The following is a 16,154-nucleotide window of genomic DNA, read 5'->3' as shown; positions in this document are numbered from 1 at the left end:
GGATTTTGTGGTTATTGTCTGGAGCTCACTTCCACGCCCCCACCATTCCACCTCGCATAAACACATACTCTCCCCAGAGCACAAAAGGCTTCTCTGCGAGCAATCCTTCTCCAAGGGGCTATAGAACCCATCCCTACCATCAGCAGGGCACTGGAGTGTACTCTCTGTACTTCCTAATACCCAAAAAGTACATGTGCCTCAGACCCACTCTGGACCTCTGGCCCCTAAATGAATAGATCTTTTCAGCCCTCTTCCGTATAGTTATTCTCCAGGATGCCATTACACTTCTCCAGAAAGGCGACTTCATGACCGTGCTTGACCTAAAGGATGCCTATTTCCACATTCCAATACATCCGGCCCATCGCCAATATCTTAGGTTTACGGTCAGCAGTAAACCATACCAATTCAAAGTGCTCCACTTCAGGGTTAATACTGCCCCTTGGGTGTTCACCAAGTGTCTCACGGTGGTGGCCACACACCTGCGCATGCAATACATCCACGTCCTCCCTTATCTGGATGATTGACTGATCAAGAATGGCACCCACCAGTAATGCTGAGAACACACACAGGCCAGAAAAGACCTTCTTCACAAGTTAGGGTGCCACAAAATCCACCTCCAACCCTCCAGATCAATCCATACCTGGCGGCCATTCTCAACTCTGAGGTAGGTATGGCCTATCCAAATCCTGCCAGGGTTCAGTTCTTTCAGGCATAGCCATGTCTGCGCCCACTGTTGGGGGCCTGTGTTTGACACCATGGTCACAGGTTCAAATCTAGGCAGGTCCACCCAGCCTTTCACCGCCTGAGGTCGATAAATGAGTACCATTGAGTTGGGTAGCAATAAACCTCTTTTATTCAGCGCAAAGACACCCTGGGTGAACATGCGCTTTAGGAATACACTGTATGTTTTCCAGTCAGATCATGTTCAGAACAATCATGTACCTCCAAGGCATGATAGCCTCCTACATTGCCATAGTTACCCATACCAGCTTACACATGCGTCCCTTGCAGGAGTGCCTAGTGCAACAGTGGTTTCAGGCGCAGGGTGATTGGGACGATCTAGTGTTGATCCGCCATTGCACTTGTCGCTATGTGCAGTGGTGGAAAGCCAGCAACCTGTTGCAGGATTGGCCTTTCCTAGACCTAATTCCGCAGAGGACCATTACACAGACGCCTCTCTTACCGGATGGGGTGCGCACTCACAGGACCTGACTGTGCAAAGCCAATGGGAGTGCAGACACCAGTGTTTCCATAACAACTACCTAGAACTCCTAGTCGTCCACCTAGCATTGAAGGCTTTCCTACCTCATAGACAAGGTTGTTCTTGTCCGGACAGACAGTATGACAGCCATGTATTACCTTCACAAACAGGGAGGCACATGCTTTCCACAACTCTCACACCTCTCCCTGAGGATTTAGCAGTGGGCTCTCCGCCACAAAATCCATTTGCTAGCAGAGTACCTCCCAAGATGGCAATGACTTTGCCCACCTCCTCAGATGGACGCGGCAACAGGTCAGCGAGTGGGAACTCAACCCTCAAGTCTTCCGCTGCTACTTCCGAAGATGGGCTTCCCTGAAATAGACCTGTTAGCAACAGTAGAAAACATGAAATGCCCAAACTTTGCCTCATGGTTCCCTCTGCTACAGTCCAGCAGCAATGCACTGGTCAGGGATATTTGCCTACATTTTTCCGTCACTTCATCTCCTTCCATTTATGGTTCGGAGGCTTCGGCAGACATCTCTCACCCTCATCCTGGTGGCACCCACGTGGTCCCACAAGCACTGATTTACGACTCTCCTCGAACTCTCTATGGTCCTGCATGGGAGGCTCTCCAACAGGTTGAACCTTCTCAATCATAACCATGGAGAAATCAGGTACCCAGCCCTCAGGTCCCTCAACCTTGTGACCTGGCTCCTTAAGTCAAAGAATTTGGGTACCTTAATCTTCCACCTGAATGCATGAGCATTCTCAAGGACGCACAAAGACCCCACCCGGGCCTGCTATGCAGCCAATTGGAAGAGATTTGTGTACTACTGCCACTCAAAAGATATTGATCCTTTTAAAACTACTGTGCAGGACGTTTTCTGCTATTTACTCTTCTTGCAGTTTTCTGGACTAGCCTTAACATCCATACATCTACATCTGGCCGCCCTGGCTGCCTACCTTCAGAATAGACAACACATCTCTCTCTTTAGGATTCCAGTTATTAAAGCTTTCATGGAAGGTCTCAAAAGGGTCATTCCTCTGGTCCCACCAGCTCCGGCATGAAATCTCATAATTGTACTGACATGACTCATGGGCCCTCCATTAGAGCCCCTCCACTCCTGCTCTGTCAGTTCCTCTCTTGGATGCAACATTTCTGGTTGTCATCACTTCACTCAGGTGTGCCAGTGAGCTACAGGCATGAACCCTGTAATAGGCTAGGGATAGGGTTCTCCTTCACACCAACCCCAAATTCCTTCCTAGGGTGGTCTCTCACATCCACCTTAACCAATCTATTGAACAAACTGTCTTTTCCCACAACCTGATTCAGTTGAGTAACAGGCATTCCATACTTTGGATGTAAAACAAACCCTCATGTAATATGCTGACAGAACCAAACCATTTAGGATTACACAACAACTCTTTGTTGCTTTCTCCAAACCACATAAAAGGAAAGCTCTATGCAAGTCAGGCACTGCCAGATGGATTGTTTGATGCAACCATACGTTCAGTGCTAAAGCTAAGAGGGACAATCCTCCTAAAGCCCATTCCACTCTGAAGAAAGGAACTTCTATGGCCTTCCTGGGTCACATCCCAGTAGCTGACATATTCAAAGCAGCTACTCGATCCACATAACACACTTTCTCAAAACATTTCTGTGTGGATGTGCATGCCTGCCAATAAGTTACTATTGGTCAGGCAGTGCTCTGTTCACTCTTTCAATCTGCTGCAACACCCACAGGCTAGCCACGGCTTATTGGTTGACTGCTTTACAATCTATACACAGCATGTGTATCTTCAGTCACACATTCCTTGAACAGAAAAATGTTCCTTGCCCTGCAAGCATTTGTTCGTGGCATGTAGTGCTGTTGATTTACATGTGCCTCCTCCCCCAGCCCCTTCTCTGGACAGTTGAAGTATCCTATACCATCTCTTTCCCTCTTTCATTTAGACATATCTCTATACATCGACTCTCTTTACATTGCATCCCCACCTGCCGTGCAGGAAAACTATCTTAACAACGAATCCGATGACCATGTGCTTTACCAGCAAAAAGAGGAGTTACTATACCATGTGACTCAAGAGACTTCTTCAAAGAAAAACAACTAGCATACATCTGAACCCAACACTTGAGGCAGGAGTATGCACAGCATATGAATCTACAGCACTAAATGGTAGTAATATATTTTACACTTGCATCTTTTTCACTTAGATACTTGTGGCGCAAACGTTTTTTGTTAAAATGTAAAACGAAGGCCAGATCGAATGTTGACCCATACACAATGCATATATACACAATTCAGGCATTTGTGCCTTTAAATTAAATGTAGATAAAATGTAAATATATCTCGGCTAGGTTCCGCCTCATACAACTGAAGGTCCTCCATAGAATTTACTACACTCGAGTGGCATTACACAAATTGAAAAAGGCGGACGACCCGCTCTGTCTGAGGGGATGTGGTGGGGAAGGCACACTTTTGCATACGCTCTGGAGCTGCACCTACATAATGAGTTATTGGCAGCGTGTGCTCCGTACCATCGCACAGGCACTGAATTCCAATGTGCCACAAGATCCCAGGGTATGCCTGTTGAATGTCTGGGGTCCTACTGATCTGACACATTATGACAAGCTGTGGGTCACGATAGGCTGCATGGTGGCCAAGCGTGACATTGCGCAGAAGTGGGGTGCGGCAGAGCTCCCCACACTGGCGCAGTGGCTCAGAAACATGGACACGCTCATGACAACGGAAAGGGCGGTTTATAAGATGAGAGATAATCCCCGTAAATGGAATGGAGTCTGGCTGAAATGGAACTCATACAGAGGGGACATTTGTGATCCTTTGCCGGAGAATGATAGCGAGAGCTCGGATGAGGACACTGACACTGACTAATTGTGGGGGTGTATATCATGCTAGGTGCGGAGGCCCTACTCAGAGTACATGACGACACGGGAGAATGTGGGGGGGGGCGGACACGCAAGAGGGTGGTGGGGTGTGATGTGCATGAAATCGAAGAATGCCAGTAGCTGCATACCTAGATATTCCGTGATCATTGATGTCTCGATTGATGCTGAGCTTTTTTGCCTAGTTCTTAGTTATGTTGTTTCAAAAATACAAAATGCAAGCGAAAAATTCTGTGTGATGTAATATGGCTTCGGTATGTTCTTCCTGCCCGGTATAATCCATGCTCGAATTGTCAGAAGGTTCTACAGCCTATGAGTGTTTACCGTACTGTCATGTTTAACGTATCTGGCCTTCCCATTTGGGGGCACTTGAATGTAACATAACCGTAAAATGCCAATAAAGTCTTGCTGTTTAAAAAAAAAAAAAAAAAAAAATGTAAATATTGTGCATCATAATATGTATAGTGTATATAATTCAAATAGTGTCTGGCGTTTTGCATATGAGAAACATGTGGTTTAACCATGTACAATTATCGTTACAAAATGGCGCCCATATTCTATGTCTGTATGAGCCCTTGTATCTGTGCTAGTCCTTCCTCTCTGTTTACTATCAGTGAGGCTTGGCGCCAAATGGCTTATTTAATTGAATGTGCTTCGTTTGCCAAAGTATCAGTGAGCAAGGGCACGGACGTGCCCGAAACGCGTCTGATGGCATTTTTTACCCACATAATGAAATAAAAATACAGCAATCTACATCAACTGCCTCGGAGTGCTGATTTGGCTGTCTGCGTGCTTTTCTGTGCAGCAAGCACATTTTGGGAAGCCGGATTCGCATATATATATATATATATATATATATATATATATATATATATATATATATATATATATAGTGCTGGAAAGCACATACCACTATACCTTATTTTGAACTCATGTTGACCTTTATTTATGACATAACTGTTTTAAAAGCTGCAAAAGATCACAGATGACAGAAAAAAAAAGTTTCTTTTGAAGCAGCTGTTCACAAATTTAGGTGCTTTAAAAAAAATGTATGATTATCTTTCACAGGATCACATGGCTTTCATTTGAATCTGGGTCCCTGAACTTGCACGTATGGACAGCCACACACAGCTGAAGCCTCAGTTCCGCAGTTGCCATGACTATTAGAATTTCAATGGAAAGTTTTCTTAGGATGGAAATTGGAACTTAGTTTGTCATTTAAAACCTCGTCTGTTGAAGATCAATCAGAGGTGAGCATTTCAAAGACTCTAGCTATTTTAAAAACTTAAAAGCTAGCCATATTTTTGGGGGGGAGAGAAGTTTAATTGTTGGCTAATGCTTTTGATATATTAAACTGATTACACTGAACAATATCAAAATACTGTAATACAAGAATATTAACCGCAAACATAGCACATTGCTAACTACCTGCTATAGGTCCAAATGCACATCAAGGAAAGTCATGTTGGACATGAAATAAGTATGGATATAGTTCTGTATTTGTGCACAGCGAACATGTTTTTGTCCTAGTACACTGGCAAAAAAGGGGTTAAGTAGAAAAGAGGGTGGGCAGAGGCAAGGGGACGGGGAGGAAGGGAGTAGTGTAATGTTACAGCAGCACAGGACAGATGGGTACTAGGATATAATTGAAGGATGGAGAGAAGAAAATTGGAGATGAGTAGCTGTAGTAAGGTGCAGGGTGGATAACTTCTTTTATTTTTAATGAATAACTATTAAAAGCTAGATGATGCATAGAGGGCTTGCCCTGCCCCCAGTAGAAGCTATTGAAGAGCAAAGTCGTGTTAAGCCATTTAGTGGTTGCAAAGCCTGCAGTTCCCTAAATCACAGACGTTGTGACCAGTGAGTGGGATTTTTAAATGTGCTAAATTCATTTTGTGATTCAGCAAGTCCTTACTGAGTAAAGAAATGGCGTTAAAAATGCATAAAGAGTCGTAATATGGAATAGGTGGGTTTAGGGCGTCCCTTCCAAATTATGAAAAAATCATTGGTAAATTACCAATTCCTCAAAGGAGGTGGTAACCCATTTGCAAATGGGAAAGATTTCAACTGGGAGATCCCTCCCCTTTAAGAATGTAAAAAACAAATGTTTGTTTGGAAGTGGACAGTGGTCCAAGAGACCACTGTCAACCCTCAAACTTTTTAAAGAAGTTAGTTTTTGTTCTTCAATTCCAACCCCTTTACTTTAAGGAAAATTATCTAAACTTAAAAAAATACCTTATGTAAATGCTATCACATGCATGGTTATCTGCTGACGCCAACAGACCACAATTCCTGTGATGGCATCCAATAAGAGTGAGTCTCAATTTGTGATCTACCTCATAAATATTGATGAGGTGGGTCAAATTGCAACTCGCTCTAAATGATGATCTTGCGAATCGAACTTTCGCTCATTCCACAACATCTCATTTGATTTTCAGTATATTGATGCACAATTTGCACGAGTGCTTACTGGAGTTCTTTTCTTAACTCCTGTCAGGATGATGCTATCCAGAGAACTACATGTCTAACAGCTTCACAGAAGCCTAGACAAAATGCATAGGTAATTTAGATGAAAAGGAGTATGGCATACTGTATTATGTTTTTGTTTTGATGCTTGGTCAGTGATGATGTGGAAAACGTTTATGTAGAAAGAACAGGGTGTTGGACCCGGGGATACCGGTCCACCTGGGGTAGCCTGGCTCAAGTGGTGAGGCCTATCTCTAAGGCGAATGTATGCCCTTGCGTCACACTCAACTCAGTAGTCCAGTGTACTTCCACCCAAAAATGACACCACACCTTCTTTAGAAAAGTAGAAAATCTTTATATCTTCTTTTAGCTAGTTTCTTGTATTTCTCTCAGTTGTAAAACCATTACCAAATTTACATTTCTGACATTACATTTGAGATACCTGCACTTGTAAACATACACTGTGACATAATATTTTGTTTCCCTGGCGAATCTTATTTAGTCAAAGCATTTTAAAGCAGGTTAGCGGTGAAAGTTTAACTCATTTAACATCTCCCTTCTATATATCAGTAAAAGAGATAGGCTCTAGGCAGTTCTGTTGTATTCTGTCTCCACAACTAGGCCTCCAACATTAGAATCCATTAATCTACACACAGTTATGGACAAGTCGAGTCACCAGGCAAATAAGCAATTAATTGTTCTAGAAGGGGCCCATCCAGGAGCAGTAAGTTCAAGCAGACAGTTATCTTCTATTAATCGGCAGTGCCCTTGTTGATTCGGCAAATTTCAGTCAACTTGCACTTCCTGCCGTTTAACTTCCCTCTTCTGTTAAATCCCTCTCCTGTGGAACTGTGTGGGGAAGTACTGCCGTCTCGAGTGCTCCCCCTCCCCGCCTTTCCGTTACATCCAGCAGTCCCTACTTAAGCTTTGGAGGCAGTCGTGAGGCCCTCTCATCACCTGAGGCCCCACACAACACCTCAACGATCTTACCGGGTTTCTGCCAGTTCTGTCCCAGTCAGATTACTCAGCCGCTTCCTGTCCAAATCGTGTTCCAGCCGCCCTGATGTCAGTATCTGTCCTAACGCGGCAGGCTCCCAGCAGCTGACCTGGGCCAGGACTTCGCAGCGTCTCTCTCGACGTTCCAGTTGGCTCTGTGTCCCCCCCTATCTCACTCGTCAGAGAGGGAGGGAACTGAACACGGGCCCGGCCTCCTTCGATTCCCGCCCCCTTCTTCCGGGCGCTCACTTGTCAGCGCTCTAGCTGACTTTCCGCTATGCCGCCTCCCTGGAGCACCGACGCTCCGCTGACTAAAACCGGGCACCCTCCATCCCTGGATCTCCTCAGCGGGAGCCTGCGGACACCATCAGCCCGGACAAGAGGCAACAGTCCAGCGGCAGGAACTTCAGCGGGCCAGCCGCACTAAGGTGAGGTTTACGAACAGATGGCCAATTAACCTGGTGCAGTGGCGGTTATTTACTCTGCTCACGCTCCGTGGAAGTGGTTCAATTAAGGTTGTGGGGGGGGGGGGGGTAGCCTGTAAGTCTCTGTTCACTCCAACTCCAGGCGGCAGCAAAATTAAGACGAGCCTGGGCGAAGGTTAGGAGCCCTTTTCCAACAACAACTCACCACCCCCCCATCTCAACTCCCGGGTCAGATATCCTTCGCTCGCCAAAATCAAACCAGGGTTTCTAGCAAGAGTTCGAGGGGAAGGGTGGCCCCAAAGAGACTGAAAGGATCAGAGCTTGGTCGACCAGCAGGGGGTAGCGTCAATAAAGAGGGCTAGAGAGTCCAGAAACAGACAAACCCCTCCTCAGTGCACCGTCCTCCCCTCAGGCAGCCTTAACTCCTGACCGATCTCACTCCTTCACAACGACAGGGTCAACAACGCAAAATGGCCACCCAACATTCCACCTTTTATAGCCTGGGGCCAGTGACTCCAGAGTGGGCCAGAAGGTTCTGGAACCCCTCAATGCTTTCCTATGGCCCTGGGTCATGAGGTGATTTGGACAGGCCACCATTTTGTGTTTCCCCTACCCTCCCTCCATGTTAGTGGAGACCTTACGCCACATGGTTAATGAGTAACCATGTGCGTCCAGAGACCTAGGGTCAACACCAAAAATGTAGTGGACATATAACAGGAAAAAAAAATGTAAGGCAAAAAGGGGAGAACAATTAGGAGGAACCACCCAAAAGGCTGACCGGTCTAATACGAGTCCCCCCCCAGCTGAAAGTCGGGAGAGCTACCCAACCCCTTGGGAGTTCTCATCACTAAGGCGGAAGTACCTTGAGAGACCGTCTGCGTTGGCGTGGCCCACTCCAGGCCGATGTTCCACCCTGAAGTCCATCCCCTGTAGGGAGATGGACCACCTCAACAACTTGGGATTCTCGCCCTTCATTTGCATCAGCCAACGAAGGGGCCGGTGGTCGGTCTGTACAAGGAAGTGCGAGCCAAACAGGTATGGCCGCAGCTTCTTTAGAGCCCATACCACCACAAAGGCTTCCTGCTCAATTGCACTCCACCTCTGTTCCCGGGGGAGCAGTCTCCTTGATAGGAAAACCACAGGTTGGTCCAGACCCTCTTCATTGAGTTGCGATAACACTGCCCCGATGACATGCTCTGATGCATCCGTTTGGACAATAAACTCCTTGGAAAAATCAGGGGCCTTTAAAACAGGAGCTGTACAAATTGCTTGTTTTAGGGTGTCAAAGCTCGTTGACACGCCTCAGTCCAGACTACCCGTCGAGGTTGCTTCTTAATGTTCCTATTCTGAAAAAACCCTCCTTAGACCCACTAAAACCAGAAAACTTCAGGCCCATATCTTTGCTACCATGGGCGGCGAAGATTGCGGAGTCTCACGTGTTCTTACCAGCATTCTGAATGTAGGTGACGTTTTGGACGATACCTAACATGGATTTCGGTCCGGTCAAAGCACGGAGACGGCGCTCCTGGCCGTGACTGAACACCTTCATTCCACTATGGGCAATGGTCAAATGGCGGCGCTGGTCCTGTTGGACCTCAGTGCCGCCTTTGACACTGTCTCCCACCAGATCCTTCTCCATCGTCTTGAGGGGGCTGGGATTACGGACGGGGCTCTTGCTTGGTTCTGTTCTTTTTTGACCGGTAGAACATTCCGTGTCTCTACTCCTCCTTTTCTTTCCAGGGCGCATCTGATTGAGCAGGGTGTTCCTCAGGGCTCTGCCTTGAGTCCCACCCTGTTCAATCTCTATGTTCAACCACTGGCTGCGGTCGCGAAAACATGGGGTCTTAACATCGTTTCCTATGCTGATGAAACGCAGCTAGTGGTTGCCCTAACGGAGGGCTCTACTATGGATCATGATAGATTCAAAACAGGACTGACGGCAGTCGCTAACTGGTTAACAGCTAACTGTCTCCAATTAAATGCTGCTAAGTCGGAAGTGTTACTGGTTGGTAGGAAGGTGGACCTGTGGGGCGACCATTGATGGCCATCCTCTTTGGGGACTGCCCCGATACCAAAGAATGAAGTGAAGAATTTGGGAGTCTGGCTAGACTCAGAGCTTAGTTTCTCCGCTCATACTAAAAAGGTCGCAGCCATGTGTTTCGGCATCTTACGCAGCCTTAAGCCAGTGTTGAAATTCTTCGACCCCGCTACCAGACAACTAATTGTCCAGTCGACGGTGCTTTCAAGGCTGGACTATGTGAGCTCGTTACTTATTGGTGTAAATAAGGCGGAAATTACCCGCCTTCAACGCATACAAAATTCTGCTGCTAGAGCACTAATAGGTTTGCCACGTTTTAGTCCTACATCAGCCATTATCCGGAAACTTCATTGGCTTCCAGTGGCTCAACGGATACAGTTTAAAACCTTGTGTATCGCTTTCAAAATCATTAGACTATCCACCCCTAAACTGCTGAGCCCTCTGCTTAATTTGTATACGCCCACGCGGTCTCTGCGGTCGGCAGGACAAAATCTGTTGGTTGTACCCCGGTTTAAGCGTAGTAGAGCAGGAGGTCGTTCCTTTCGTTTTCAGGCGGCTAAGCTTTGGAATTCACTTCCTGTTTATATTCGAGAGATAGAGAAGGTGCTGCAATTCAGAAAAGCCATCAAAACACATCTATTTCGGGGGCGTGGCTACGAGTGCGAAGATGGCGGACGTGACTTGCTAGAGCTCCCGCCGGCCCGATATCTATCCGTATATTTATCCTGGCCTCCGGACCCCTGTAACACCCCACACCTGCGGCGGAGGTTGCGGCTGGTGAAAGGAGCCCTCCGGTGAGAGAATCGGGGTTTCAGAAGCTCCGGCGGGTGGAAATAAGGCGGCGGTAACCCGAGGCCTACCTCCATCGTGGGCAGCCGGGGCCTTGAGTTTGGCGATCCCCGGCCGGAAGCACCCCGTGTCGGCGGGCTGGTGGAGCGGCGGGACCCAAGATTCGGGTCTTGTGCAGTCAGCGGAGCGGTGTGAGGAGGTGTATGAGAGCCCCGCGGAGGTGGAGAGTGTACCTGCGCCACCGGTGCGCGGGGAAGGGACGACGGCCTACTTCGGACTGCGGGAGCCGGGGACTCGAGTATGGTGACCCACCGCCGCCGACGGTACAGCGCGACTGCGGCAGGGGCGGGCAGTGTCACGACTGCTGTTGGAGAGGGCCCCCCCCCCCGGAGTGAGACACTGCACACGATCTGGACCGGGGGCTTGTGTACTGACCTGTTCTCCTGGAATTGAAGCCCCCCCAGGTGTTTGATCTCCCGAGTGCCGGTCCCATAGGTGAGAGAGGGAGAGGGTGCGCCCGAGCGACGTGCAGTGGAGCTGGTGGAGCTGGTGCCACGGTCGACCGCCCTAGGGTGTCGCCTAGAGGTGTGGGGGACCTCCAGTCGTCCGCCGCGAGTGTCTGGCAGAGGACAGTTAAGGTTTGAACCACCTGGGAGCAGTGACCCTGGGCTCGGTGGCTTGCCCCATTGCCCCCTTGAACACCCCGTGGAGAGCTGAAGGGGTAGGCGAGAGTGGGGCTGGTGAAGAAGTCCGGCTTGAACTATTTTGGTGGTGGCCATTGGTGGCGTGAGCTCCACCACTGAGAGGTCTGTGAGGCGGGAGCCCCGGATAGTGCCGGACCATGACCAGAGGAGGGGGTGGGCCTGCCAAGCAGGGACCCATCGACAAGTTTACGGGTCCGAGTGGAGGCTCCGGAGCGTCCGGTGGTCAGGGGTCGGGTCCCGACAATGCAGCGCTTATGGCGGCCATTACCCAGTCCAGGGACATGCTGGATGCCAAGATTGGGGCAGTTGGGGCAGACGTGACCCTCTTGCGCCAAGACCTGCGCAACGCCGTCGCACGGATAACAGAGACGGAATCCCGGATTTCGGTTGTGGAGGACGATGTGGGGACCCTAAAAAAGAAAATGGCAGCGATGGAGAACATTCAACGGGGCTTGGCGCTCCGGGTGGAAGATGCGGAAGGGCGGGCGCGCAGAAACAACCTTCGTTTTGTGGGCTTTCCGGAGGGATGTGAGAAGGGGCACATGGAACAATTTCTGTCCCAGTGGCTGGAGAGTTGGCTCCCCCCGGATGCCCTGTCCCGTTGCTTCGTGATTGAACACGCCCATAGAGCCCTGACCCAGAAACCGCCAGCGGGTGAGAGGCCCAGACCTGTGATCGCTAGGCTTCTGAACTTTCACGACAGGGACACGATACTGCGGGAAGCCAGGGCCAAAGACTCCCTCCTTTTTGAGAATCATAAGATCATGATCTTCCCGGATTATACCAGGCTTGTACAACAGCAGCGGCATTCCTTCATCGCGGCCAAGGCGAAGCTTCGGGGCCTAAAGATCCAATACTCCCTGCTCTATTCGGCTCGCCTCCGGGTGGTCTTTCAATCCCGCACCCATTTCTTCGACAAGCCGGAGGATGTCTTCAAATGGACCGATGAAACTGTGAGCGTCAGGCCCCATGCCTAACCTGGATTGAACCCGGGACGATCGAGAGACCCATCGCAGGACAGGGGAGATCAGACGGCCCGGGCCAAACGACACAGACGATCTCGCTCTAGAAAACGCTCTGCTTCTAGGAGTGGTTCTCCCACGGGGTCACAAGGCGACTCCGATCAACCTGGCACGGGCTGATGAGATACTATGGGGCTGAACGCACTGCTGTAGACGAAGTGGACTCCAAATGGAGAGGAGCCGCCTCCTAATACTTTGCTGTATCGAGGGTTGCCTGCTGCACCTCTAGTTGTAGCTTGTTTGCTTATTTGTCATTGAGTGGGGTGGGGAGGGTAGGGTTCGGGGTGCTCCTGATAGGGGCTACTTGCCTCCTACGTTGGTGGGACTTGTCAGGGGAGGGGGGAGTTCGTAATGTTTGAGGGGATAGTTGGGATCCATTGGTATGGTTGGCCTTGGGCACTATGTTTTGGGCCCGAGGATACCCATGCCGCAACAGATACTTCAGAGTTCTATGAGGTATAGGGGTGGGGGCATGGGGGGAAAGGGTGGTGGGCCTGGCAAGGGCTGGATGGGGTAGGGGTGGGGGAGGAGGTTGCTGTTGTTACGGGGCGAAAGGGTAGATGGGGCGAAATGCACGTGATTTCTACTGTATTGCTGATGATTGAGATGTGTGCTTGGGCGTGGCGCTGGAGGCCGGATGGGTCCATGTCGATTGATAATGGCTGACACACCGCCGTCGGGGCTCCCTAGGGAGTCCATGCGAGTGATCACTTGGAATGTGAGGGGGATGCTCGATAAGATCAAGCGGGGCGCTATCTTGCGGTGGGGAAAGAGGGAGGCAGCGGATGTACTCCTGTTGCAAGAAACTCACATGTTGGGGACGAAAGTGCTTAGCCTGCAGAGGTTTGGTTATCAACAGGTGTATCATGCGGGATTCTCGAGGGGGTCCAGAGGGGTTGCTGTGCTGGTACATCGCAGGCTGGCATACGTCCATGAGAAACAGTGGTCTGACCCACAGGGTCGATACATATTTATTAAGGGGATGGTGGGAACGGAGCCGGTGGTCTTTGGCAGTGTCTATGCGCCTCCCCCGTTGCAGTGGTCCCTATCTGAGAAGTTGTTTTCAGTATGGGCGGATATCCCGGAGTCCTTGGCAGTGCTGGGGGGTGACTGGAATGAAGTTATGGATGTATGTCTGGATCGTCGGAGATTGCAGGGGGGGTTGACAGCGGCTGCCCCTACCCGGTTGCATGCAATGGTGGATGGGATGGGCTGGGTGGATGTGTGGCGACATTTGCATCCCAGGGCGCGAGACTTTACGTATGTGTCGGCAGTGCATGGTTCGTTTTCACGCCTGGACTATATCTTTATGCCCCATGCTTTCCTGGACAGGGTGTGGGAGGCTAAGATACTGCCTAGAGGATTGTCGGATCACTCCCCTGTGGCCGTTAGGATGGGACTGCAGAGGGCACGGAAGCCGTTCCGCTGGAGAATATCCTCATGGCACCTTCAACAGGCCGACTATGTCCGACACCTGCGAGGTGCGATTGCGCATTATTGGCAGGAGAATCTGGTGGAGGAGATAGATGCAGTCGTGGTTTGGGAGGCCATGAAGCCCACCCTGAGAGGGGTAGATATTGCATGGTGTGCGGCGGCGCGCAGTAAGCGTAGGGAGGCAATCACTGAGGCGGCGGCGCAGGTGGGAAATCTGGAACAGCGGTGTCGGGAGGGTGGGGACGAAGTGGTGGTGCGGTTGCTCCTGCAGACGCAACAATCGTACGCCTCTGTGTTACTGGACGAGGCTAGGCAGGCTTGGCTAGCCACGCGGAGCAGAATTTACCAATGGGGTGACAAATCCTGTACTATGCTCCGTAGACTGTGCCAGCGTACCTTCCAACCGATTATACTTCCGGGCCTCGCCGACCGTAACGGTGTGGTCATCACGGACCCGTCGGAACTGGCGGCGAGCTTTGCCCTCTACTATAGGGAGCAATATGCTACACGGGACTGCCTCTCGGTCGATGAGATCGACAAATTCATAGATGACCTGCCTCCGAAGACGGTCTCCGACGAAACCAGGAAAGCGCTAGATCTTCCTCTTACGGCGGAGGAACTGGGGGACGCGCTGGGGCAGCTTAATACAGGGAAGGCGCCTGGACCTAGTGGCTTCCCATGCGAATTTTATAAAACCTTCCATCTCCAACTGGGGTCCCACTATCGGGCCGCGCTGGAGGCGGCACGATCACAGGGTAGACTGCCTGCTGATTGGCGACACGCCGAAGTGGTGGTCTTTCAGAAGCCCGGTAGGCCCCCTGACAGGCCAGATTCCTATCGCCCAATCTCCCTACTCAACATCGAGGCCAAGCTGCTGGCTAAGACTCTAGCAAACAGACTGCTTCCGTATGTGACTGACCTGGTCCATCCGGATCAGGCCGGCTTTATGCCACATAGGGCGACAAGGCATAATATCAGGCGGGCACAGGCGGCGATAGACGCTATGGGGGCTAGGGGAGAAGGTGCGGCCTTACTGCTAGCTGATATAGATAGAGTCTTTGATTCGGTCAGCTGGAATTACCTGTTTGCGCTCCTGCCGCGCTTAAACCTGGGCCCGGTGTTTATCTCCTACGTCAAACTGCTGTACACCGATATAACGGCGTCTGTGCGAGTCTCCGGGGCGGTCTCCGAGAGGTTCCCGATAGGCCGCGGGACCCGACAGGGATGCCCGCTCTCACCATATTTATTCGCATTAGCGATGGAGCCCCTGGCCTCTTGGGTGCGTATAGACGCGCAGATGCGGGGCTTTGAATGGGGGGGAAACATCACCGACAGAATTGCGTTATACGCGGATGATGTCCTTTTTTTTCTTACAGACCTGCGCAGATCGGGCCCCCGAGTCCTGGAGATCATGCGCATCTTCGGTGAGGTCTCGGGTCTGTATCTGAATCCGCGAAAGTCCACTCTGTGGGTGTTGGGAGGTGTAGTGGTAGCAGACCCATGGGCAGCGCCACTGCAGATGGCGGCCGGGGGACTGAAATACTTGGGTGTGTTCCTCACTGAATCCGCTGATGTCGCGTGGGTACGCAACGTAGTACCGGTGTGGGAAAAAGTCCAGACAGATATCAAAACATGGTCTCGAATGCCTCTTACCATATTCGTCAGATCGGCGATCTTTAAGATGGTTGCGCTCCCACGCCTACTATACCAGATACAGAACCACCCCCACCCCATCGCGCCCCAGTGGTTTCACCAGGTTAACTCTGTCCTAAGCCGCTTTCTCTGGGTTGAGAGAGCGGCTAGGGTGGCGTTGCGAACGTGTTTCCTATCCACATACTGTGGAGGTATGGCTACGTCGGACCTGTTGTCTTATTATCAGGCCTCCCACTTGTTGGTACTCAATGAGTGGTGGTACGGGGACAGAGGGGACCCCGCCTACGCCCTAGAGCGCTCATTGATGGGCGATAATACGCTGCATATGATTCTGTACTCTGCCAAATTGAGGCGTGGGCTGCCGCGTACCGCGCAGGTGGTTTTTGTAGTATGGCGGCAGGCGTTGCGTCGTATGGGATGGTGGGGCAGATTAACAGCGGAAACCCCGTTATGGAAGAACGGGAGGCTCCCCGAGCTTCCCTCGCTGAAGGGGTTTGGTGGATGGGATGCGGTTGGGATCT

At 50.5% G+C, this 16,154-nt stretch overlaps 1 protein-coding gene across 2 annotated transcripts in view; it reads left to right on the top strand.

Moving 5' to 3' along the window:
• The window catches only part of ENPP5 (ectonucleotide pyrophosphatase/phosphodiesterase family member 5), a 352,202-nt gene that overhangs the window by 138,846 nt on the left and 197,202 nt on the right, over positions 1-16,154 (top strand). For both annotated transcript variants that reach the window (XM_078647643.1, XM_078647642.1), the window contains exon 2: positions 5,175-5,356. The gene's annotated coding sequence lies outside the window, so the exon portion shown is untranslated. The remainder of the gene's footprint in view (positions 1-5,174; positions 5,357-16,154) is intronic.

Source organism: Lissotriton helveticus, chromosome 6, assembly GCF_964261635.1.
Source record: "Lissotriton helveticus chromosome 6, aLisHel1.1, whole genome shotgun sequence".
NCBI lineage: Eukaryota > Metazoa > Chordata > Amphibia > Caudata > Salamandridae > Lissotriton > Lissotriton helveticus.
Note: the sequence above shows the minus strand (reverse complement) of the source record. Positions and strands in the feature narration are given on the sequence as shown.